This window comes from Ceratotherium simum, chromosome 36 (genome assembly GCF_057802395.1).
Source record: "Ceratotherium simum simum isolate JZ-2026a chromosome 36, ASM5780239v1, whole genome shotgun sequence".
NCBI classification, from domain to species: domain Eukaryota; kingdom Metazoa; phylum Chordata; class Mammalia; order Perissodactyla; family Rhinocerotidae; genus Ceratotherium; species Ceratotherium simum.
In genome coordinates, this window is record NC_141935.1 from 25,958,395 (window position 1) to 25,983,281 (window position 24,887).

At 39.8% G+C, this 24,887-nt stretch overlaps 1 protein-coding gene and 1 long non-coding RNA gene across 7 annotated transcripts in view; one reads left to right on the top strand and one right to left on the bottom strand.

The window, feature by feature from the left end:
• The window catches only part of SMYD3 (SET and MYND domain containing 3), a 736,966-nt gene that overhangs the window by 453,184 nt on the left and 258,895 nt on the right, over positions 1–24,887 (top strand). The window lies entirely within an intron of this gene.
• LOC147912370 (uncharacterized) lies at positions 1,936–23,411 on the bottom strand. The gene is made up of 3 exons (XR_015550029.1): positions 23,245–23,411; positions 13,413–13,495; positions 1,936–2,228 (listed from the first exon to the last, which is right to left on the bottom strand). It is a non-coding gene; the product is annotated as an uncharacterized LOC147912370 (long non-coding RNA).

Consider the following 24,887-nt stretch of genomic DNA (forward strand, 5'->3'; position numbering starts at 1 on the left):
TGGCTGAGCTGGATTAAATCGGTGCTCTAGCGGGTGGAGCAGACCCTGGGCTAGCAGGCCTCAGGGAGAACTCCAATGGCGTCTGTGTCAGCACGCCCACACCAGGCCACAACAATGGCCGCCGCCAATGTCCCAGTCCCTGGAGAGGTCTCACCCCTCACCGAGATGCACTCAGGGCCTATTAGGTGAGTCTCTTGTCACCAAAGCACTGTGCACCTTTCTTTCTGGTGATTTTAGGATGCTTTCTGGAACGGGTGAGTTTGTGCGTGGGCCCTTTAAGAGCCAGTTTTAGTTTCTTTGTGAACCGGGTTTTCTGGGGGTGCTCCCCAATGCTTTAGTAGCAGGCAAAGTCAGATATTATGCCGCTGGTCTCGATTGTGCTGGGTCCACAAAATGCCCACAGCGGGGGCGCTCCCCGGCTCAGGGCCCCGCTCCTCCAGGGAGGCTGCGCACCTGTGAGCTGCTCCCGGCGGCCGTGAACCTGGCGCCTTGTGAAGGCGGCGTTTTTCCTCTCCGGAAGGGAGTCTCTGCCTCTTCCACCTCAGTTAGGATTGTCCGTTGTTGCAGGAGTTCCTCTCATCCAGTTTTCAGTTCTGTCTCAGGGGTAATTTTTCCACGAGTAGTTGTAAATTGGCTGTGTCCACGGGAGGAGGTGAGTTCAGAGTCTGCCGACGACGCCATCTTGACTCCGCCCCCCTCCTTAATCATTTTGATCCTCAGTTTCCTCAACTATGAAATGAACACACACTAAAACTAACTTTGTAGGGAAGGGTGTTAAAGAAAGTGTTACAAAATACCTCGTAAGGGCTCAAGAAACAGTAGTTATTCTTGTTGTAGTTTCAACTAGGAATACGAATTATGATTAAAGCATATGCATTTGGTCATATCTTTATTTTTCTAATAAATATTTCATACAGTCTAAATTGAGCTAGATATAACTCCATCTGAATCCATTGAAAAAGAGATTATGAGCCCTCTGTCTTCAAGAACCAGATTATGATTTTTCTACTATACCCAGAGTATTTGATCACTCTAGCTATGAATGTTTTGCTCTCTCTGCCTTTGAGATTACTTTCTTGTACAGTATAATCATTGCTGAATTACCCACTAGGCGGATTTTGGGCTTATTCTGTCCATGCTTAGACCCCCAGCAACACTGGGATACATGTGCAGGCACATAATGTATAATATACACTTTCCTTTCACCAAGAAAATCAACTCTGAACAAGTTAACCAGAAATTTACTATTAGAAACTCCAGAAAAATGTTATGTTAATTTCGACATATGCAACATTTTGTCTTTTGATGTTCAGTATTGTTCTTATTTTGAAATCTACACTGAGGGGAGAGGTTGAGGAGTACCAAATCTCTTTACTGCATGGGGACTCGAAAGATTTTATTCCCATCCTTGGGGTGATAGACGTATCTTAATTAGGAGGTAGTTCCTAGCACATAGTTCTTCAACAATTATATGTCAGAGACGGAAAAGGCACAACCGTCTGTGTCCTGGTTATTTGCCATTTGTGCAATATTTAACATAATTTTTGAACAAAATTCTAAGCAGCAAATAGTAAGATGCAGTAGAATCAGTGAAGCATAGATCACAGAATGTTAGTGCTCAATAAGAATTTAGGAATCAGCTGGTAGAGGAGTTGTCAAAATATTTTAGCACAAAACCCTTTTTTTCAAATGAAAGAGGATTCAGGAGCCCACAGAGCCATTTTGGTAAGAGTATGTAGATGCTTGCTGAGGAGAGTGCGGAACTGCAGGAGCCTGGCGCCTTTTCCTTGATTGTGCCCCACTCAGCCTGTTGGACCCTGAGGAGGTGCTGGGAAGCACAGTTTATAACTACTGGGTTAATACGAGCCCGGGCTGAGAACCTTGGCACCCAAAAGGATTTATCCCAATGTAGCTAATCTCAGATTATTTCTGTCTTTGGGAGCTATATTTTGAATTAATTTGGCAAATTCCTATCAGAAAGCAGCGATCAGAAGGCAGTATCAGCTTTATTGGGATATTTCGTCTGAGAGAAGCGAAACATTGTGTCAGAGCCATTCCAAGCCCAAGTTTGTATTTGTTTCAGAGAAAAGATAAGCAATAGCATTTCTTAGATCTGTGACTGTGAAGAACAAGTAGTTGACTTACCAATAAGCTGTGATGGTGGGGTATCAATGCCAAGAAGTTTTAATCCTGGTGGTTTTACTGTTTCTTTAACTTCTCAGCTGGAGCTAAAGAAATGCAAAATTAAATTTTGCATGTTAATAATATTTAGATTATGTATGTGATGCAGCACATAACCAAAACAACCCGAATTATTTGTAAACCAAAACATTAGAACATATCCATTTGAAAGGTGAATACTTTTTCTGTTTCATTATAGGATCTTGTAAGGTTGATTGAATAAATTCAGTTTAACACTACCCAGGAGAAGTGTCTTACTTAATTTTACATAGCCACAGATCATGTTGGAGATTAACTCTAATTTATATTAAGACAATGGTATCGGGCCGGCCCCGTGGCTTGGTGGTTAAGTGAGCGCGCTCCAGTGCTGGCGACCCGGGTTCGGATCCCGGGCTCGCACCGACGTGCTGCTTCTCCGGCCATGCTGAGACCGCGTCCCACATACAGCAACTAGAAGGATGTGCAGCTATGACATACAACTATCTACTGGGGCTTTGGGGGAAAAAATAAATAAATAAAATCTTTAAAAAAAAAAAAAAAAAAAAGACAATGGTATTGATCCACCTGGATTAATATGTTAGTTTTCTAGTACTTGGAATGAATTTGGGCGCAGCCACTCTCTTTTTTTCCCCCCAAATCTCTTTTGATCTTGTGGTAGGATGTTGAGAACTCTCAGGCCTGGTCTGTCTTTGAAATACAATAAAGGTAATTGGCAAAGAGAGGAATGAACCTGTGACCTTGCCTCCATTACAACATGACCTAATCAATAGAGAAAACTCCTCTCTCCGGCTTTTCTTTTGAGGGTTCTTCTCTCTTTATTGCCATGTAACTGACATTTGTCATCCTGTGACTCAACTAAACTGTCACCAATTACTCCTACCCTTTTAATCCCACATGGTATTCTTGCACATTAGGCGCTTAGTAAAATTTATTGAGTCGATTAGTAAATGGAGACATGAAGTCTCTAACGAATTTCTGAATATCAGTTATTCCTTTGAGGAATCTAGCAATATTATGGTCACATTTCAAAGGCTGCCTCAAGTCATCCTAGGTATTATACTTAATATTGAACTATGTCTTCCTTGTTCCCCAAAGCCTATATTGACCTTGGCCATTGGTTTTATATGTTGGCCTTTGTAAATATATGTTTTCTAATATATATTGTGTAGGCAATATAATGAGATGGGGTGGGTATATGTCTGCATATATCTATGTTTACATCTGGATGAACATATACATCTGCATATGCACATCTGCGTAGAAAGGGGCATCTAAATATGAATAAATTTGTTCTGCTATGGACAGAGCAACCAATTACAATTTCAAGGATTATTTTTATAACTCAACTGAGAAATTTCAAATTGTTATTACCCATTGCTAGCATTATTATTTAGGATGCAAATCCATGTTGAAACTCCACATTTCCACACTCTGTGTTTTGTTCCTTCACTTATAACTGTGTTTGCTTCATGGTCGGAGAAAGTAAGCAAAGCTAATTGTGGTTTTAAAATATCAAGCCCCAGTAGACACTTGAATGTCCAGTATTTTTTCCTAAAAGAAAAACCAGCCTAGTTTATCCAAATAACAAGTATTTAAATTGGCAATGTTTTACTTTCCCTCTATTTGTACTTAAAGTATTTCCCTGAAGATATTTGTTTTTCAATTTGTAGAGGGCAGAAACTAAATTTACTACATACTAGGGCTAAAGGCCTTTGTACCCTGGAGCAAAATTATATAGGAGTGAAAGTGTGGGTCTGAAATGGAAACACAGAGAGATCCCTTAATGATGGGGACTGCAGCAGGTGTCAGTCACTGTATCACTCCTGACGGAAAGACGTGGGGGTGGGCAAGTCAGTGTGGCTCTGTTATCTGATGGAATGGAAAATTCCTGGACAAGGATATGATGTAGAAAACTCTTGTGATTTCTAGCGTCCTTAGTATTCATCTAGAAAAACAATATTTGAGGCCTAAAATCCAGTGGCCTGGGAGGAACTTGAGGGTGGGTACTTTTGCCTCAGCCAGGGTGCTCGCTCTGTTTCATGTTTTAGCCTTCCTTCCAAAGAAGATTTTGAGAAATGGGTTCCACTGATTAAGGCATGGTGGAAACACCACTGGTCTTAGAAGGCTGAGTGGTAGTCTCATTAATAAGACTCTAGATGCTAGCACAGGCTACCTGATTTCATCTTAAGGTATGGTATTTCTGCCTTGATTTCTTGTGGCTTTGCTAACTCTTTGTTCTCTTTCTAAGTGTAACACAAAAACCTGAAGCCATAAATAGCAGATGAATTGCACTATATTAAAACACAATTTAAAAAAATTCTGCATGGCAAAACCCCTATAATAAAAGTAAAAAAACCAAACTAAGAGAAAAATATTTACAGTTCATATCCTAGAGAAGGGATAATTTCCCTGCTGCTGAGGTTGACAGCTATAGCTCCAGGGTCGAATCTGGCTGCTGTCTGTCTTTGTAAATCGAGTTGTATTAGAACACAGCCACACTCATTTGTTTGCATGTTGCTTGTGGCTGCTTTCACCTATGGTGGCAGGGTTGAGTAGTTGCAATGGAGACCATATGGCCTGCCAAGCCGAAGACATTTACTGTCTGGCCCTTTACAGAAAAAGTTTGCAAGCCTGCTCTAATGAATAATGACCTCCTACAACTACAAATCAATATGAAAAAGACCAACAACCCAATAGAAAAATAGGCAGGAGTATGTATGTTAGCATCTCAGCAAAACAAAACAACAGCAAACAGATTTTTCCCAAATGGTTCAAATGAAGAGACATAAATGAAGGGGTTGGATTAAGGGGACAAACAAGGGATAGTGAGACATTCAGAGACCAGCAAGAGCAGGAAGCCATTACCATCCCTAGAATTGAAGCACAAAAAGAGAAAATAATGTTATTGAAGTTCAGTGAGAGCTGGAGCAGCGGAGGATGGCTTGTCCAAAGGGAGCTACAAACATGGAGGGATGTAGCCACTGTGAGAAATAGGGCGTTGGGAGAAGGGAAATAAGAAAGATGTACCCTGATGTCTCTCTCCTCCCACCTTCCGATCTCCTGCTGGTGCCTCCCAGTTCCTGAACCCAACCAGAGGCTATCAGGCAAGGCAACAGGGGGATGCCGTCCTCAGGGGTCAGCCTCCTAGAACACAGAGGAGAAGATCCTCAACCTCATTGATAATAAAAGCAGTGCAAATGAAAACTACACTGAAATGTCACTTTTTACCAATCAGATTGGCAAAGAGCAAGATGTTTGATAGCACCCTGTCTTAGCAAGGGTGTAGGGAAACAGGCTGTGTGTTTGTGTGAATGCAATCTCTCTCAAAGTTATAAATGCCTGTACTCTTTGACTCAGCAGTTACACTTCTAGGAATTTATCTTACAGATACTTTAACAAATACGTGAAGCGACACGTGGGTAAGGCTACACTGCGGCCTTATTTGTAGTATGAAAAGAATGGAAATAACCTAAATGTCCGTCAGTAAGGGATTAGTTATATAAATTATGCTACATCCATTCAACGGAATACTGTGAAGCCACAAAAAAGAATGAGGAAGCTCTTTACATCCTCATAGGGAATTAACTCTAAATTATATCGTTACGAGTACAGAGAAAATAAAAATAGAGTGTGTAGTATACAGCCATTTGTGTAAAGAAATAGGAAAGAAAAGAATACATAAACATATTTTCTTGTATATGCATAAAATAGAAAACCTGTGAAATGGTGAAACTGGATGTATCTGGAGATGGGGGTTGGGGGCAGGGAGAATTTTTTTGTCCTTTTGAACCTTTTACATTTTGATTCATATCATTGTATTACCTATTTAAAAATAAAGAAAAGATAAGTAAGAATAATCTTGTGGACCAGTAAGTTACAGTCTTAAACAGATAGCTTTCATCTGAAAATTTAGTTAGGAGAATCTCAAAATTCTTGTCCCTGACTCGTGACTTCTAATAATTTCACAAACAAGATCTGAGAGGCTGATTGGCAGATCCAGTGTGATGTGCTGGCTCTAATGGTATCAGTGAGGAAGCTCTGTCTTCTCCTCAACTCAGTTTCAACCTTGGCCAGTTGGTACTGGTCCCAGGTACTGCCTCTTAAATCTTTGCTTTCCTTAACATACTTGAAATCAATAACACTATTTATTTTTTTAAATGTTCTCTATCATTTGGATTTTCAACTAAGTCAGCCTCCCTCCGTCTATTGGTCTGATTTATCGAAACTTTTCTGTGCATGTGTCATCCCACCTTTTCGTTTAAGATCCCATATATATGCTTTAGTTGTTTCGAGCTATGTCTTTTGAATATTTATTTTGATATGGAACAAATTGTGGATTATCAAGTAAACATTTGGACAATCAGAGGACCAAAATATAGGAACAAATCTGGATTTCTCAAATCTCTCTCCTTTTATTTTTTATTTTTTTCTGGGCGATATTTGCCTCAAGTGGAAAGAACTGAATTTGGATGAGCTCATGTTGCAAACTGATTTTCAACCGTAATTGCTTTGCAGTATGAAAATAGGCAAAGAAATTAGATTGGGAATATAGGCAATCAGAGACAAGATTCTTACACCTGCTAGATACCGTGTGTAGCACACAAGCATCCACAGAGAAATTGAAATGCTGCTATCTTGTGACAAGAGGTTCCAATTAATGTGATTCGGATGCATCTGTCTGCCAATAGCTCACCTCATGAAATGACAATATGGTCGTGATGCTGGAGTGAGTCAAAAGGCTCAGTTAGTGAGTAGCACAGGAGTCATCCTGGCAACTTTGCTGTGCGGCTGTGACTCTCATTCCCTTCCATTTACTTCAGCTCAAGAACGGCAGTTTTCAGGAAACTCTCCTGGCTGGAAAGCTTGTGACAAGATGGCATTTATATAATAAATATATAATAAATGCCATTCTGAGAGAATATGTTCCTCAAATACATGGCTACGGAGTAGGAGTTTAGCATAGCAAACTGCCAGGTTCTGATCGCTGAAATAAAGATACAGTTGCCATCTTAATTTTGAAGTGAAAAAGATTTGGACAATGTGAGCATCATTTCAGGCCCTAATTGAGAATTGAAGAGTTGAAACAAGGCCACCTGGTAATTATATACCACGAGTTAGTGACCTGGAGGAGAAGGACCATGTACCTGGAGGAGTATTTGCTCTGTCAAAGACTCTGCTCCTAATTTTATTTTTGAGGCCTGAAAACTATGTTTTAATTTAAACCTTTTATTTTGAGACAATTACAGATTTACATGTGGTTGTAATAAGTAATACAGAGAGATCTATGTGCCCTTTACCCAGTTTCCTCCAATGGTAACATCTTGCAAAACTATAGTACAGTATCACAACATTGATGCAGTCAAGAAACAGTGTTTACATCACCACGAGAATCCCTCATGTTGCTCTTTTATAGCTACATCCACTTCCTTTCCACCCCACCCCTTCCTTAACCCATACAACCACTAATCTGTACTCCATTTCTATAATTTTATCATTCCAAGAATGTTGTATAAATAGAAACATATAGTATGTAACCTTTTAGATTGGCTTTTTTCACTTAGCATAATTCTCTGAATATTCATCTAGGTTTTTACATGTATCAATAGTTTTTTCCTTGTTTATGACTAAGTGGTATTCTATGCCATATCAGATATACCCCAGTTTAACCTTTCCCCCATTGAAGGACACCTGGATTACTTCCAGTTTTGGGCTATCACAAATAAAGTTGCTATAAAATTCATGTACAGGTCTTTTACGGGAACATAAGTTTTCATTTCTCTGGACTAAATGCTCAAGAGTACAATTGCCAGGTTACGTGGTAGTTGTACGATTAGCATGCAGCTTGTAGTGATCCTCTAAAGTATGCATTATTATTATTACTATTATTTACAGATGAGGAAATAGAAGTTCAGAGTAGTTAGTTGACTTCCCCAAGCTTACTTAGCTAGTAAGTAGTAGAGCTATGACTTGAACTCAGGTCTGTCTGACTCTCCAAATCCATACCTTTTCTAGGCAAGGACTCTGATACAGAATGTAGCCTTTACATGTAACAGTGTGTGGAATGGAAAACTGAGGATGCTGTTTCCACTTGACCTTGGATCACTAAAATAAGGTGGTGATTTCATGGTCATGCTACTGTATATGTTTTTATCTCAAAGAGCAGAAAGCAAATATCAGTATAGAAGGCACCAGAGTCCATGATAGACGTGATCAAATTAGGACTGCTGACATTTCAGTGCAAAGGCAGCAAGTTTTATTAGGCCATCTTTGCCAAGACATTGAAGGGCTGGGGCTGCTTGCCCAGGGAATCAAGGGCGGAGCCAGGACTCAGATGAGGGATATAAGCTCTCCATCCCTCTTCCTTTTGGCTGCCATCTCTCCTACAGTGTGCGCAGCCCTCAGTGCTGGGGCAGGCAGCTTGTGAGTGGTGATCCTCAGAAAGGCAGTTACCATCAATTACTGCTGTGTGTGTGGGAAAGATGTGGGTGGGGGAAGGAGGAGAGGGAGACAGTGCCGGGTGCTGGATGATCTGATCATGGCAGGTACTGGAACTCTGACAGTGTTGATGGTTATTAGATGCACTGGGGAGTGCAGCCCCTTCCTGTAATCTAAAGGGTTATTTCTGGGTGACATCTTGACAGGAAGCTGTCCTCTGGGAGAAGAGTGCTCACTCAGTGTGCCTGCCCAACAGTTAAATATTAATACTTCATGCCCTGATACGTAGAGTGATGTTACCTGGATGCCTATTATAGAGCTATTGGTTTTTTGCTTTTTTTTTTTTCAATAAAAAGAATAAGGTTTTATTAAGCAGTTTGAGAAAATTGCGGCCACAAAATTACACATTGCTGCAAGAGTGAAAGGGTCTTTTCCACAGGCTCTAAAGTTATGGAAAACTTCACAGCCTGTGTAATTTATGCTGTTAAAGGAAATAACCCTTCTGTTTCAGAGATTTTAAACAAAGGCAGGGTGGTTATCACTGCTTTTTGCAGCCTAAATATTGTTTCTGAATTAAAGTGGCTGATTTCAGTTTATTCCCTGCAGACTATAATGAAGCTAGAATGAAAATGACCTAATTTTATGTCCATACCAGTAAAGCCTTTTGAAATCAGCTTCTTCCATAACTTCTTTTTAATGTGAAATAATGTTTGTTTCCAGAGGTCGCTATTATTTCTGTTATAGTAATGGATTTTTTCCAGTTAATACTTCACTCAGTTTCTGATCTCAATATTTAATATATAATAAATACATGAATAAGATTCCAGAAGTTGGTCTGATTAAGCTCTCATTCTCTCTTTTCTTGGCAGATAGATAATTTGATACCAGGATTATTTAGTCAGATCTCTTATGATGATTATCACGTCAATGATCCTTTTCTTATTTATGTGATTTCCTATGAGGACTCTATTATATAGGTCTAATAGCAAAATATTGCTAGAAGCATATAGGAAAAAAAAGCCAGGCAAACCCCTCATTTTGTATATAAGGAAGTTCCTAACCTGGTGGGTAATCCCATATTTAGTTTTGTCTGGGAATGAGAAGGTTTTACTGCATCAGTGATTTTCAAACAGCGTTCTGGGGAAGCAGCCCCATCCTTTCCCCACAAACACAGGCAGGCTCACGCAACCCCCTAAAAATACATACACACGTCTTGCTTCTATCACATCAGATCACTTTTATTCTGGGATTCTATATTTTGGGGTTTATGTAACATATTGTTTGATGTAGGGGTCCCATTGAAAAAAGTTTGAAAACCACAGTCAAGATGCTTAATAAGGCTTAGGGCTCTGCCATCAATGACACATAGTAAATGACACATAATTTGGTTGTGGGTATGTATTTACGATCTTCTGTGTGACAAGTTTGGCAACAGTGAAACTTTGAAGAAGCTTATTTTATAAGCTCTTTTTTTGGACTACTTAAGTGGATTGGCCACCTAGAATATGATGTAGAGTACTCTAAGTATTTGCTTGATTTTTATCAATTGGATTCCAATTTTTATCTATGTGATTAATATAGATGTGCTTAAAAAATACCCAACCTGTCTTCTCCCAAAGACAAACAGAAAAACAATAATTTTGTTAGATGAATGTGTGTATCAGGGTTCTGTGATTAAACTATGTATATATCTTGTAGATAAACAGGTAATTTTCTATAAGGCACTAATTTAAATGAGAGTATTCAATCCAAGAGTTCTTTATGATCTCTTCTGCAGGACTTAGGGAAGGTTAGACGGACCATGTGTTTTTTATGAAGAAATGGCAACCTTCTTTTTGGGATAGGGCTCCTTTTAGAACACTTGGGGCTTTAGCATACAGCTCCTTAGGTCACTGAAAATCCTGTTGCTCTCTCTCAGTAACATCACCATGCCTATAATGTCTCTGTCTCTATCTTTTTCTCCCTCCCCCTACCTACCTACCTATAATTTAATCAAAAATCTACACAGATGACAAAAGGGAGAAATTATACTCACTGTCTTTATCAAGATGGTGTGTTGTTAATCTTAAGGCCCAAGTCCGTCTCTCTGTAAATGCACTGCGTCTTGGAAAGTCTGTGTCCTCTTTGTGGTTTAGGCCAGCAGAGTGTAGAGACACCTAGCCAGCTTTAGTTATGTGCTTTTTGACCTAAGATTATTCTCTATAGGATTCAATCAATTAATTCCAGAACACTGACCTTCACAGTCACTGATAACACTCTTTTGCTTTTGGAGGGACATTAAGTTTCTCTCTGTTTGACACATATTTGGATGGAGGGATCACATCCTTTCTGAAGAGTGCTCTTATGTTCAGGGTGATCGATTTTATTTCTATTTTTGTTTTGCTCCTGGATCAGATCTGTCATAACATCCTTTCTAGATTCTGTCCACCAATGTAGTCTTGAACCTTTTGTTATTCAGACAGATTATAGTGAGGTTCTCTTTTTCTGGAAGGATATAGACTGTAAGTTATATTGTGTATCTATGACTGTATCCTAGAATTCCTGTTGTCTCTTCTCCATATCATATTGTAGAAAGCAGAATCTGATGTCATGAGGTTGAAAAAATACTGAACTGTGATATGAGACCTGATTTTTGTTCCCTCACTCCTGGATGACCTGGCCAAGACGTTTGACTGTCTGTAAATTTAATGATCTCTGTAGTTCCTTCCTTCATCCCTTCCTATTTAATAATGGTAGTCATATAATAATTTGATGGAGTTAATCTGTCAGGATTCTCTATTTTCACTAACTGGTCAGTATTTACCACCCACACAGGTGTCTCTGAAACAATAGATACCCGCTGCTAGGTGTGTACTGAAAACCAGGCACTGTTTTTAAGCACTTCATATGTATTAATTCAAGTGATCCTTAAAACAGTCCTATGAAGGGGATTCTAGTAGTAGCCTCATTTGACTGATGGAGAAACCTAGCTCCAGAGAAGTTAAAAAACTTGCCCAACATAAATAGCTGAAACGTGTAGAGTCAGGATTTGAACTCGTGCAGTTTAGCTCCTGAGCCTGTTCTCTTTTTGTTCTACGTTATCTGCCTCTGTTTGTCTCAAAGTTTAAAGCCACAGCTTCATTTTCCAAACAACGCTAGGACCCAAAGTGATGCATTTCACTCTCAGCATCATCCTGTACACTGAAAAGAATAAAACATGTATCCTTTTTTCTTGACAATCCTAAAATAGTAATGACTTTGGAAAATAGCAAAGAATGACCCTTTTTAGTGAAAACTGTGAAAAAGAAAACATTATTCAAGCAGCTTCACTTGGTCATTCTCAGACATTCAGTTTTCTCTATCATATCTTTGAATTCCATAATCTAGTAACAAAACGCATTTGATTCATCAGCTAGAGCTTGGTGTATTGTTTAATCTGCTGTTTTCTAATTGCTCATTTTAAAGGACCACGGTTATGCATAGACACATATCCCAGCAAAGTTGGGAAGTTTAGACGATGGGTTGGTAGAGAAGTAGAGTGATACACTTTATTGCTGCTTTAACAATTCACAGGCTGACAAGCGACCTCACTCTTCCTAAATTGCATCCTACCATTCTGATGTGAAAAAAGAAAACAGAGGGCCGGCCCTGTGGCTTAGCAGTTGGGTGCGCGCACTCTGCTACTGGCGGCCCGGGTTCGGATCCCGGGCGCGCACCGACGCACCGCTTCTCCAGCCATGCTGAGGCCGTGTCCCACATACAGCAACTAGAACGATGTGCAGCTATGACATACAACTATCTACTGGGGCTTTGGGGGAAAAAAGAGGAGGAGGATTGGCAATAGATGTTAGCTCAGAGCCGGTCTTCCTCAGCAAAAAGAGGAGGATTAGCATGGATGTTAGCTCAGGGCTGATCTTCCTCACAAAAAAAAAAAAAAAGAAAGAAAACACAATTCTTCACAGAGTTAAAATTTAGGTGAGAAAATTTAGAGTTAAGGTTGTTATTAATATTGCTGTTCACTATTGTGATGTGGAATCACCCTGACACCATGGTAAATGTAAAAGTGAAAGCCTTCTGTCTCCCAGACACTCCTCATCTTCCAAGGGGCTCCACTGTAACAATTTGGTATGTATCCCCACACAGCTTCCCCGTGCACTCGCGCACGCGCACACACCCACCGAGTTATGTTACTTATACTCGTCTACAGCTTGCAACTTACATTTTTCTGCTCAACAACGACTCAAGGTCATTTTTCTATGTTAATAGATACAAATCTATTTCATCTTTTTTTAATGGTCACATACATAGCATAATAGTAATGTAGTATAATAATAATTGCTAACATTTTTGGGGCTCTTATTCTGTGTCAGGGGTTGTACTAAACCCTTTATATACAGATGAGGAAACCAAGATTCAGAGAGGTTAAGTAACTTGTCCAAGGTCACACAGTCAGTATGGGGCAGAACCAAAATTTAAACCAAGGCCATGTGGCACCAGAACCCATGTGTTCATTGTAAGTCATGTAACCAATCCCCTACTGATGGACACTGGCCTCTCATTTTTCACCATAACAAATATTTCTGTAATGAATATCTTTGTACGTAGGTGCTTGTGAAAATATTTCTCTCTGTTATTTACCTTTTAATATTTGAGAGCCAACCTGTTTTTTAAAAATGATTTTAATTTGAGCCCATATTGACTTGCGCAAAGCAATTATAGCATATCTACAGAGGCGCTGATGCCTTAACCCTAGCAATGTAACATCTTGATAATGACAAGGAAATTAAATTCTTTTATTTACTTAACACAAGACCTACCAGTCTTTCGCTGTGTTCAGCAGTATGTGCTCTCTCAGTTGCTGTTAGAGTCCGCGTTTTCAACTATCAGTGTCATTCAAGGCCTAGGAGAGAAAACCCTGATTATGTAACAATTTTGGGTACTCCCCAGGCTTCAAACCTTCAGAGAGGTCACAAACAGAATATCAAAGTAATACGGCACTTGTAAAGTGGGGTGCTAAAATTTTATGCTCAGTATTACACTGAAATGTGCAGTTTTATTTTTCTGTTTTCTATTTGAATGGGTTTTGATTTGTTAAAAAATGAATAAAAAATATAAAAACAAAAAACTTTGGTCTGTGAAATTTTTGCCTGTATTGCTGAGAAAGCAACAGAATTGTAAGTTGATGGCTTTTCCTCAATAGAGTGATTAATTACTACATCAGAGAGTATTGAAGCTGATCAATAATATAATAATTGATAAGTAAATTTCCTGCCTCCCAAGAAGCATCTCCTATACTGCTCTTTCCTCATATCTACATGACAGATCCTTATACTAGATTGGGTGGCTGGTTGGCCAGGCAAGTATCTTTGTGGTTGTCGGAATCCAAATCCATGGGCTTCAGTCCTGAGCATGGGGCCAGTTCACACTCTCCCAGTGCCTGACCACAGACTGCCCTGTGGCAGGGACCCTGTGGGGCAGTGTGCGTGGATCAGGAATCAGAATTTACTATCCCCACCACAAGAAGATTAACTCTGAGCATTTCTCATCATGGTAGACTTATATTTTGCACTGAAATAGAAAGACATAGTGGAATTCTGCACCCATGTCACAAGGCTTCGAAACTTCTCTGTCTTCCCTGAACTCTGCTGGTGGCGGCAGGGGTAGCAGAAGGGTCCTCCTGAGGTTCCCCCAAGGTGAAGAGAGGGGGTGATAGAGAAGAGGTTTCATCTGAGGTTGGAGAAATGCTCTCCAGTTTTTCTTTTTCTCAGATAATTTGGTGACTACCTTGTGATAGTCACACGTTTCTGCCATTGGCATTGAGAATAGTTGTCTATCATCTTAATAAATCCAATGATATTCTCTTTAACTTTTATTCTTGCAATCTAATTTGCCATTGACCTAGACAAACCTAAGTCAGGTGCATGCATTAGGCCTTGTTAAAAAGGGGCTATGGATTTTGTGCTATAATGAATGTTGAAGTTTTAGATTCAATCAAATATAAAAGTTGAAGAAAGTTTTAATTTTTTCCCATTAAAAAGTAACATTTCTTTTATCATATAACTTAAGGGAACCTGAAAGAGAAATCATAATGCTTTGAGGAGGGTGGAAATCAGAGAGGCGGAACAGTGGTTAAGACCATGGATTTTATAATCAGACTTTCTGATTTCAATCCTGAAAAAGTTATTTAAACCCCTGGACTTCGGTTTCCTTATCTATAAACCGGGACTAATAGTTATAATAATAGTATCTACTGTATAGGTTGTCATAGGATTATGTGAGTTAACACATGTTAAGCATTTAGAATAGAATCTAGCACATAGTAAGCCCTCAATTCAATAAATGGTAGCTCCTATTATGATTGTTGTTATTATTAATGTTCTTATAATTTAATAATTATTTTGTCATTCTAACAGGCTACTTTCTTATAATGAGTCAGGAAAGACACAAAAGCATTTAAAATGGAGTGGTTAAAAATTTGAACACAGGGGCTGGCCCAGTGGCATAGCGGTTGAGTGTGCCCGCTCCACTTTGGCGGCCTGGGATTCGCAGGTTCGGATCCTGGGCACGTACTGATGCACTGCTTGTCGAGGCATGCTGTGGTGGTGTCTCATGTAGAGTAGAGGAAGATGGGCACAGATGTTAGCCCAGGGCCAATTTTCCTCGACAAAAAATGAGGAGGATTGGCATCGGATGTTAGGTCAGGGCTGATCTTCCTCACAAAAACAAAATAAATAAAAAAAATTTGAAGACAGAGCTAGGTTTAGAGCTTGTAGGAAAGGAAATAGAATTTGTAGGCTTTTGAAACCTAAGTAGGCCACCAAGAAGAATTCTCTGCATTATGTAAGTTCCCATAGCTCATTAGGGAATCAAGACCATAAGAAGCCTCTCTAATGAGTTTAGCAGTTTCTCACTGAAAATCACAGTTTCTGAGAATACTGTTTTACCTATCATAATTTTATAGAGGCATTGTGCTGAAGAAAAGGGAGCCAGCATACGTTTTTGTTTGGCTGTTAGCCTCTAGATGTCTTTTTTTTTTTTTTTTTTTTTTTTAAAGATTTTATTTATTTATTTCTCCCCCCAAAGCCCCAGTAGATAGTTGTGTGTCATAGCTGCACATCCTTCTAGCTGCTGTATGTGGGACGCGGCCTCAGCATGGCCGGAGAAGCAGCGCGTCGGCGCGAGCCCGGGATCCGAACCCGGGTCGCCAGCAGTGGAGCGCGCTCACTTAACCACCAAGCCACGGGGCCGGCCCCTCTAGATAAGTCTTGCTGGATTCAGCACTCGGCTTTATTCCTGTGCAGTGGCGGCAGAAAGTAGATGTCAAATCTGTCAGTAGGACAGGATTGTGTTCATATGGATCTAGGACAAAAGACATTGCTCTGATTGGGTAGAGGAGCTTGTGAAATCCCTTGGTTCTGAGAATTGAATACTTGTGAAAATGATAGCAAACTATTCTGGCAGGCTAGTAAAATTCTATAAGCAGGAGATACCTGCTGTGTGTGTGAAGAGAAAAATGTTTTAAAATCTCCTTTCTTTCTAATATATCTTATGTATCTTGTTAAATTTCTTCCCCCCCCCAGCTTTATAGAGGTATAATTGACTGTTGTTATATTTCTTCATGCTATATAAATATTTTCTTTCAAAGACCTGAATTCCAAGGAAGCAAGGATTTTATTTTTAATACTGCTCTTTATTTTTTTAAAAATATATATTTAGGGGCCGGCCCTGTGGCTTGGCGGTTGGGTGCGCGCGCTCTGCTGCTGGCGGCCCGGGTTCGGATCCCGGGCGCGCACTGACATACCGCTTCTTCGGCCATGCAGAGGCCGCGTCCCACATGCAGCAACTAGAAGGATGTGCAACTATGACGTACAACTATCTGCTGGGGTTTTGGGGGGAAAAAAAAAGAAGGAGGATTGGCAATAGATGTTAGCTCAGAGCTGGTCTTCTTCAGCAAAAAGAGGAGGATTAGCATGGATGTTAGCTCAGGGCTGATCTTCCTCACACACACACATAAATATATATATATGTATTTTTTTAGTACTAAGTTTCTTGGTACTGGCATTATAGGATGTGAAAAAATTAAATTATTCATTGCCTGCCTTTTTTGTTGGCATTTAAGATAAAGCAAATCCAGATAATCTAGATATGATTTCCTGACAACATAACAAACAGATTCAAGACTGTATGGAGCAGGTGTCTTTATGTCAAGACCTCAGCTAAGAGAATCCTTTGTGGAAATAATAATGGCAGCTTTTTTTTTTTTTTTTTATTGATGTTTTAATGGTTTCTAACATTGTGAAATTTTGGGTTGTACATTTTTGTTTGTCCATCACCACATATATGACTCCCTTCACCCCTTGTGCCCACCCCCCACCCCCACTGCCCTGATAACCACAGTCCAGTTTTCTCTGTCCATGTGTTGGTTTATATTCCACATATGAGTGAGATCATACAGTGTTTGTCTTTCTCTTTCTGGCTTATTTCACTGAACATAATACGCTCCCGGCCCATCCATGTTGTTGCAAATGGGACGATTTTGTCTTTTTTTATGGCTGAGTAGTATTCCATTGTATATATATACCACATTTTCTTAATCCAATCGTCAGTCGAGGGACACTTAGGTTGCTTCCACTTCTTGGCTATGGTGAATAATGCTGCAGTGAACATAGGGGTGCATAAGCCTCTTTGGATTGTTGATTTCAGGTGAGTTGGATAGATTCCCAGTAGTGGGATGGCTGGATCATAGGGCATCTCTATTTTTAATTCTTTGAGGAATCTCCAGACCGTTTTCCATAGAGGCTGCACCAATTTGCATTTGCACCAGCTGTGTATGAGGGTTCCTGTTTCTCCACATCCTCTCCAACATTTGTTGTTTTTTGTCTTGGTGATTATAGCCATTCTAAGAGGCGTGAGGTGGTATGTTAGTGTTGTTTTGATTTGCATTTCCCTGATGATTAGTGACGTTGAGCATCTTTTCATGTGCCTATTGGCCATCTGTATATCTTCCTTGGAGAAGTGTCTCTTCATTTCCTCTGCCCATTTTTTGATCGGGTTGTTTGTTTTTTTGTTGTTCAATTGTGTGAGTTCTTTATATATTATGGAGATCAACCCCTTGTCAGATGTATGTTTTGCAAATATTCTCTCCCAGCTGGTTGGTTGTCTGTTCATCTTGATTCTGGTTTCATTTGTCTTATAAAAGCTCTTTAATCTGATAAAGTCCCACTTGTTTATTTTTTCTTTAGTTTCCCTAGTCTGAGTAGGCATGTCATCTGAAAAGATTCCTTTAAAACCAATGTCAAATAGTGTGTTGCCTATATTTTCTTCTATGAGTTTTATAGTTTCAGGTCTCACCTTCAGGTCTTTGATCCATTTTGAGTTAATTTTTGTGAATGGCGATAGCACATGGTCCACTTTCATTCCTTTGCATGTGGCTGTCCAGTTTTCCCAACACCATTTATTGAAGAGACTTTCCTTTCTCCATTGCATGTTCTTAGCACCTTTGTCGAAAATTAGCTGTCTGTATATGTGTGGTTTTATTTCTGGGCTTTCAATTCTGTTCCATTGATCTGTGTGTCTGTTTTTGTACCAGTACCATGCTGTTTTGATTACTATTGCTTTGTAGTATGTTTTGAAGTCAGGGATTGTGATGCCTCCTGCTTTGTTCTTTTCTTTAGGATTTCTTTAGCTATTCGGGTCTTTTGTTGCCCCATATAAATTTTAGTATTCTTTTTCTATTTCTGTGAAGAATGTCATTGGGATTCTGATTGGGATTGCATTGAATCTGTAGATTGCTTTAGGTAATATAGACATTTTAACTATGTTTATTCTTCCAATCCACGTGCATGGGATATCTTTCCATTTCTTTATGTCATCGTGGATTTCCCTCAATAATGTCTTGTAGTTCTCATTGTATAGGTCCTTCACCTCCTTGGTAAGATTTATTCCTAGGTATTTTATTCTTTTTGATGCAATTGTAAATGGTATTATCTTTTTGAGCTCTCTTTCTGTTAGTTCATTATTAGCATATAGAAATGCAACTGATTTTTGTAGATTGATTTTGTACCCTGCAACTTTGCTGTAGTTGTTGATTGTTTCTAATAGTTTTCCAACAGATTCTTTAGGGTTTTCTATATATACAATCATGTCATCTGCAAATAGTGAGAGTTTCACTTCTTCGTTACCTATTTGGATTCCTTTTATTCCTTTTTCTTGCCTAATTGCTCTGGCCCAAACCTCCAGTACTATGTTGAACAGGAGTGGTGAGAGTGGGCAGCCCTGCCTCGTTCCTGTTCTCAGAGGAATGGCTTTCAGTCTTTCCCCGTTGAGTATGATGTTAGCTGTGGGTTTGTCATATATGGCCTTTATTATGTTGAGGTACTTTCCTTCTATTCCCATTTTATTGAGAGTTTTTATCATAAATGGATGTTGTATCTTGTCAAATGCCTTCTCTGTGTCTATTGAGATGACCATGTGGTTTTTATTCTTTGTTTTGTTGATGTGATGTATCACGTTGATTGATTTGCGGATGTTGAACCATCCCTGCGTCTCTGGTATAAATCCCACTTGATCATGGTGTATGAACTTTTTAATGTATTATTGTATTCGGTTTGCCAATATATTCTTGAGGATTTTTGCATCAATGTTCATCAGCGATATTGGCCTGTAATTTTCTTTCTTTGTATTGTCTTTGTCTGGTTTTGGTATCAGGGTGATGTTGGCCTCATAGAATGATTTAGGAAGTGTTCCATCTTCCTCTATTTTTTGGAATAGTTTGAGGAGGATGGTATTAAATCTTCTTTGAATGTTTGGTAAAATTCACTGGAGAAGCCATCTGGTCCTGGACTTTTATTTTTTGGCAGGTTTTTGATTACTATTTCAATCTCTTTACTTGTTATTGGTCTATTCAGATTCTCCATTTCTTCTTGGTTCAATTTTGGGAGGTTGTATAAGTCTAAGAATTTATCCATTTCTTCTAGATTGTCCAATTTGTTGGCATATAATTTCTCATAGTATTCTCTTATAATCCTCTGTATTTCCATGGTATCCATTCTAATTTCTCCTCTTTCATTTCTAATTTTATTTACTTGAGCCTTTTCTCTTTTTTTCTTAGTAAGCCTGGCTAAGGGTTTGTCTATTTTGTTTATCTTCTCGAAGAACCAACTCTTTGTTTCATTAATCCTTTCTACTGTTTTTTTGGTCTCAATATCATTTATTTCTGCTCTGATTTTTATTATTTCTCTCCTTCTGCTGGCTTTGGGCTTTGTTTGTTCTTCTTTTTCTAGTTCTGTTAGGTGTAATTTAAGGTTGCCTATTTGGGCTTTTTCTTGTTTGTTAAGGTGGGCTTGTATCGCTATGAGTTTCCCTCTCAGGACCGCTTTTGCTGCATCCCATATGGTTTGATATGGCATGTTATCATTTTCGTTTGTTTCCAGATAGTTTTTGATTTCTCCTTTAATTTCATCAATGATCCATTGGTTGTTTAGTAGCATGTTGTTTAATCTCCACATTTTTGTCACTTTCCCAGTTTTTTTTTCCTGGTTCATTTCCAGTTTCATAGCCTTATGGTCTGAAAAGATGCTTGTTATGATTTCAATCTTCTTAAATTTATTGAGGCTTGCTTTATTTCCCAACATATGGTCTATCCTAGAGAATCTTCCATGCGCGCTTGAGAAGAATGTGTAGTCAGCTGTTTTTGGGTGGAGTGCTCTGTAGATGTCTACTAGGTCCATCTCGTCCAGTTTTTCATTTAAGTCTAATATTTCTGTATTAACTTTTTGTCTGGATGATCTATCCATTGCTGTAAGTGGGGTGTTAAGATCCCCTACTATTATTGTGTTGTTGTTGATTTCTCCTTTTAGGTTTGTTAATAGTTGCTTTATGTACATTGGTGCTCCTATGTTGGGTGCATATATATTTATAAGTGATATGTCTTCTTGATGTAGTGTCCCTTTTATCATTATATATTTCCCTTCTTTGTCTTTCTTAACCTGTTTTATCTTGAAGTCTACTTTGTCTGATATGAGTATGGCAACACCTGCTTTCTTTTGTTTGCCATTAGCTTGGAGTATTGTCTTCCATCCTTTCACTCTGAGCCTGTGCTTGTCTTTAGTGCTAAGATGTGTTTCCTGAAGGCAGCATATTGTTGGGTCTTGCTTTTTTTTTTTTTTTTTTTGTGAGGAGATCAGCCCTGTGCTAACATCCGCCAATCCTCCTCTTTTTTTTGCTGAGGAAGACGGCCCTGGGCTAACATCTGTGCCCATCTTCCTCCACTTTATATGGGACGCCGCCACAGCATGGCTTGCCAAGCAGTGCGTCGGTGCGCGCCCGGGAGCCGAACCAGCGAACCCCGGGCCGCCGCAGCGGAGCGCGCGCACTTAACCGCTTGCGCCACCGGGCTGGCCCCTGTTGGGTCTTGCTTTTTAATCCATCCTGCCACTCTGTATCTTTTGATTGGAGAGTTCAATCCATTTACATTTAGGGTAATTATTGAAATATGAGGGCTTAATGTTGCTGTTTTGTCACTTATTTTCTGGTTCTTTTGCATTTCCTTTGTTTCTTGTCCCATTTGTTTTGGACTGCCAATTCAGTTTGGTTGTTCTGTCTTATGATTCTTCTAGTTTTCTCTTTGTTTATCATGTGTGGTTTTGCTTTGATTATTTGTTTAGTGGTTACCTTGAGGTTTGGGCAAAAAATCTTATGTATGAGATAGTCTATTATCTGATAGCCTCCTATTTCCTTATACTAAGTCAATTCAGTCACTTTCCTCTTCCCCTTCTAAATTACTCTTGTTATACCTTATTCTATCTTGTGTTGTGGCTGTGTGTTTACAGTGATGAGGTTAAATTTATTTTTGGTGAATTTCTTCCTTTGATCTTTGAGTTTAGTATTTAAGTGGTTGCTAACCTATTCCGGTAAAGATCTACTATTTCTCTGATTTTGTCTACCTACTTTTCTCCTTCCTCCAAGCTTTGTGTTCCCTTTCTCTTCTTTTTTTCAGGCCTGAGGGCCTTCTTGAGTATTTCTTGTAGTGGGGGTCTCGTGGCCATGAACTCCCTTAGCTTTTGTTTATCTGGGAGAGTTACTATTTCTCCATCATACTTGAAGGATATTTTTGCTGGATAGAGTATTCTTGGCTGAAAGTTTTTGTCTTTTAGTATTTTGAATATGTCATTCCAGTCTCTTCTAGCCTGAAAAGTTTCTGTTGAGAAATCCGCTGAGAGCCTGATGGGAGTTCCTTTGTACGTTATTTTTTGTTTTTGTCTAGCTGCCCTTAATATTGTTTCTTTGTCGTTGACCCTGGCTAGCCTTACCACTAGGTGTCGTGGTGAAGGCCTTTGTCTGTTAATATATATAGGTGTCCTGTTGGCTTCGCTTACTGGTATTTCCTGGTCCTTCTCCAGATTTGGGAAATTCTCAGCTATTATTTCCTTGAATAGGCTCTCTGTTCCTCTTTCCCTCTCCTCTCCCTCAGGAATACCTATAATTCTTATGTTACATTTTCTAATAGAGTCAGATATTTCTCGGAGTCTTTCTTCATTTCTTTTTAGTCTTAGTTCTCTCTCTTCTTCCATCTGGAGTATATCTGTATTCCTATCCTCTAAAGTACTAATTCTTTCCTCCATATTGTCAGCTCTGTTCTTTAAAGATTTTATTTATTTTATTTTTTCCCCCAAAGCCCCAGTGGATAGTTGTATGTCGTAGCTGCACATCCTTCTAGTTGCTGTATGCGGGACTCGGCCTCAGGATGAACGGAGAAGTGGTGCCTCGATGCACACCCGGGATCCGAACCCGGGCCACCAGCATCGCAGCGCACGCACTTAACCACCAAGCCACAGGGCCGGCCCAGCTCTGTTCTTTAAAGATTCCAGATTCTCCTTTATCTCCTCCATTGTGTTCTTCATCTCCATCAGCACTGATTGGTTTTTCTTTATGATTTCAATCTCTTTTGTGAAGAAACTCCTAATCTCATTGAATTGTTTGTCTGTGTTGTCTCGTATTTCACTGAGTGTTTTTATGATAGCTATTTTGAAATCTCTGTCATTTAGTTTATGGATTTCTGTGTCTTCGGGGTTGATTTCTGGGTGCTTGTCATTTTGTTTCTGGTCTGGTGATTTCATATATTTTTGCATTGTGGTTCCTGTGTTGGTTTTGTTTTTCCTCATCCTGGAAGTCTCTGGTTGCAATTTCCACCTGCCGCCACTGTCTGGTGGTAAAGGGCTGTGTAGTCTGAGCCCCCTGCGCTCTGCCCCGGTTTTTCTGCTGCGATCCGCAGTTTTGTTTTGTTTTTTTTTTTCCCCCGCTGCGATCCACAGGTCCAGTCCAGTTTGATCAGGTCTGCCTCGGATCGCTAGGTCTGGTCTGGTCGAGCTGCAGACTCCGGGTTGCGGGGAGCGGGGAGCTCTCTCTTTTGCCCTCTGGGTCCCTGACGTGGGAGGCTTCTCGTTTGCCCCTCTTTATCTGCTCTCTGGGGTGCTCAGATGTTGATGGTAGCCCTGTGGCTCCTCTGAGTCCTCTGTGCGGGAGTTTCCCACTGGCTGAGAGAGCCCGAAGAGCCACGGTTTCCCCGCCCAGGGCCGCCCCTCCCCCCTCTCTGGGAGCCGCGCGGACCGGGATGCTGATCTGATGGGGAGGGAGCGGAGTTCTCCTTACCTCTCCCCACTTCCTCCGGGGGCCCAGCACGTTCCGCCCTCAGATGTGCGGCAGTGTGGGTCCCTCCGCTCTAGCTTTTCACTGTCTGGGATTCCGTTGTTGGTCTGTGGCTGTTGCTTTTGTTGTATCTTGTGGGGGAAGAGTTCACGGGAAAGCTCACTCTGCCATGATGCTGATGTCACTCTCCCGGCAGCTTTTTTTTTTTTTTTTTTTGATGATGATTTTGGATTATGGAAGGTTCTGTGACCAACATTTGTAAATCAAACCTAGCATTTGGAGAAAGCCATTATCTACATTAAAGATATTTCCTTTTTTAGGCTTTCTTCTCCAATATCTTGTTTTAAAAGAAATCAAAAGGCTACCTATAAAGCCTTGGAGAGAGTATAGAGAGGGTTTTTCAACTTTGGCACTGAGTTGAACTTTCAACTTTGTCGTGGGGGTGTCCTGTGCATTGTAGGATGTTGAGCAGCATCCCTGGCTCTACCTACTAGATGCCAATCGCACACCTCCTCCTCCTCCTGTCGCAGCAATCAAAAATGTCTCCAGACATTGCCATATGTCCCCTGTGGGGCATAGTTACCCCTGATTGAGAACCACTGGAGTAGAGAATAATGGAGAAATTCCAAAAGCTCAGGAAAAGAAGTGGGGCTAAGAGGCAGTAGAAAAGCAGCAAGGGGTTCAGATTTTCTAAATCAACAAAATACAAGTTTCTATTAAAAAAAATAAAAGAAATCAAGAACCAAAGAAGACATTGGGAAATTATTTGCAACCTTAAACCAAAGTATTAATACCTTTACCACACAAAGATCATACACTAATCAATAAGAAATTGACAAAGATCCATATAGATAAATAGGCAAAGTACATGAAACACAGTTTTCTCACAAATAGCAAGCATGAAACATTCAAACTCACATATAAAATTAATAATGTCTCTTGTTCTTACTGTTTCTCTACAATTCAGTCCAAAAGTCATTAGATGAAGCAGAGCAAATTAGGTGCCTTGATTGGGAGGGGTTCTGGGGGAGAGGAGAGCCACAATGTCCCAGAACTCAGGGGAAGTGAGGAGAACATTCACAGGTTCATGTTGGAGGAGCAACAGAGACATGGCTTGTTTTGGAAAGGGAGGAAACTGAAATGAACTCTGTTCATTGGAGATACTGGTGTTAACTCTAATAATACTCAATAGAGAGAGAGAGATGTGTAGAATTCTTATTATTATTTTTTTAATTTTTTGTTTATTGCAGTAACATTGGTTTATAACATTGTATAAGTTTCAGGTGTACATCATTATACTTCTATTTCTGCATAGATTACATCATGTTCACCACCCAAATACTAACTACAACCCATCACCACACACGTGTGCCGAATTATCCCTTTCGCCCTCCTCCCTCCCCCCTTCCCCTCTGGTAACCACCAATCCAATCTCTGTCTCTATGTATTTGTTTATTGTTGTTATTATCTACTACTTAATGAAGGAAATCATACGGTATTTGACCTTCTCCCTCTGACTTATTTCACTTTGCATAATCCCCTCAGTGTCCGTCCATTTTGTCACAAATGGCTGGATTTCATTGTTTCTTATGGCTGAGTAGTATTCCATTGTGTATATGGATATACATTGTGTATCCATATACACA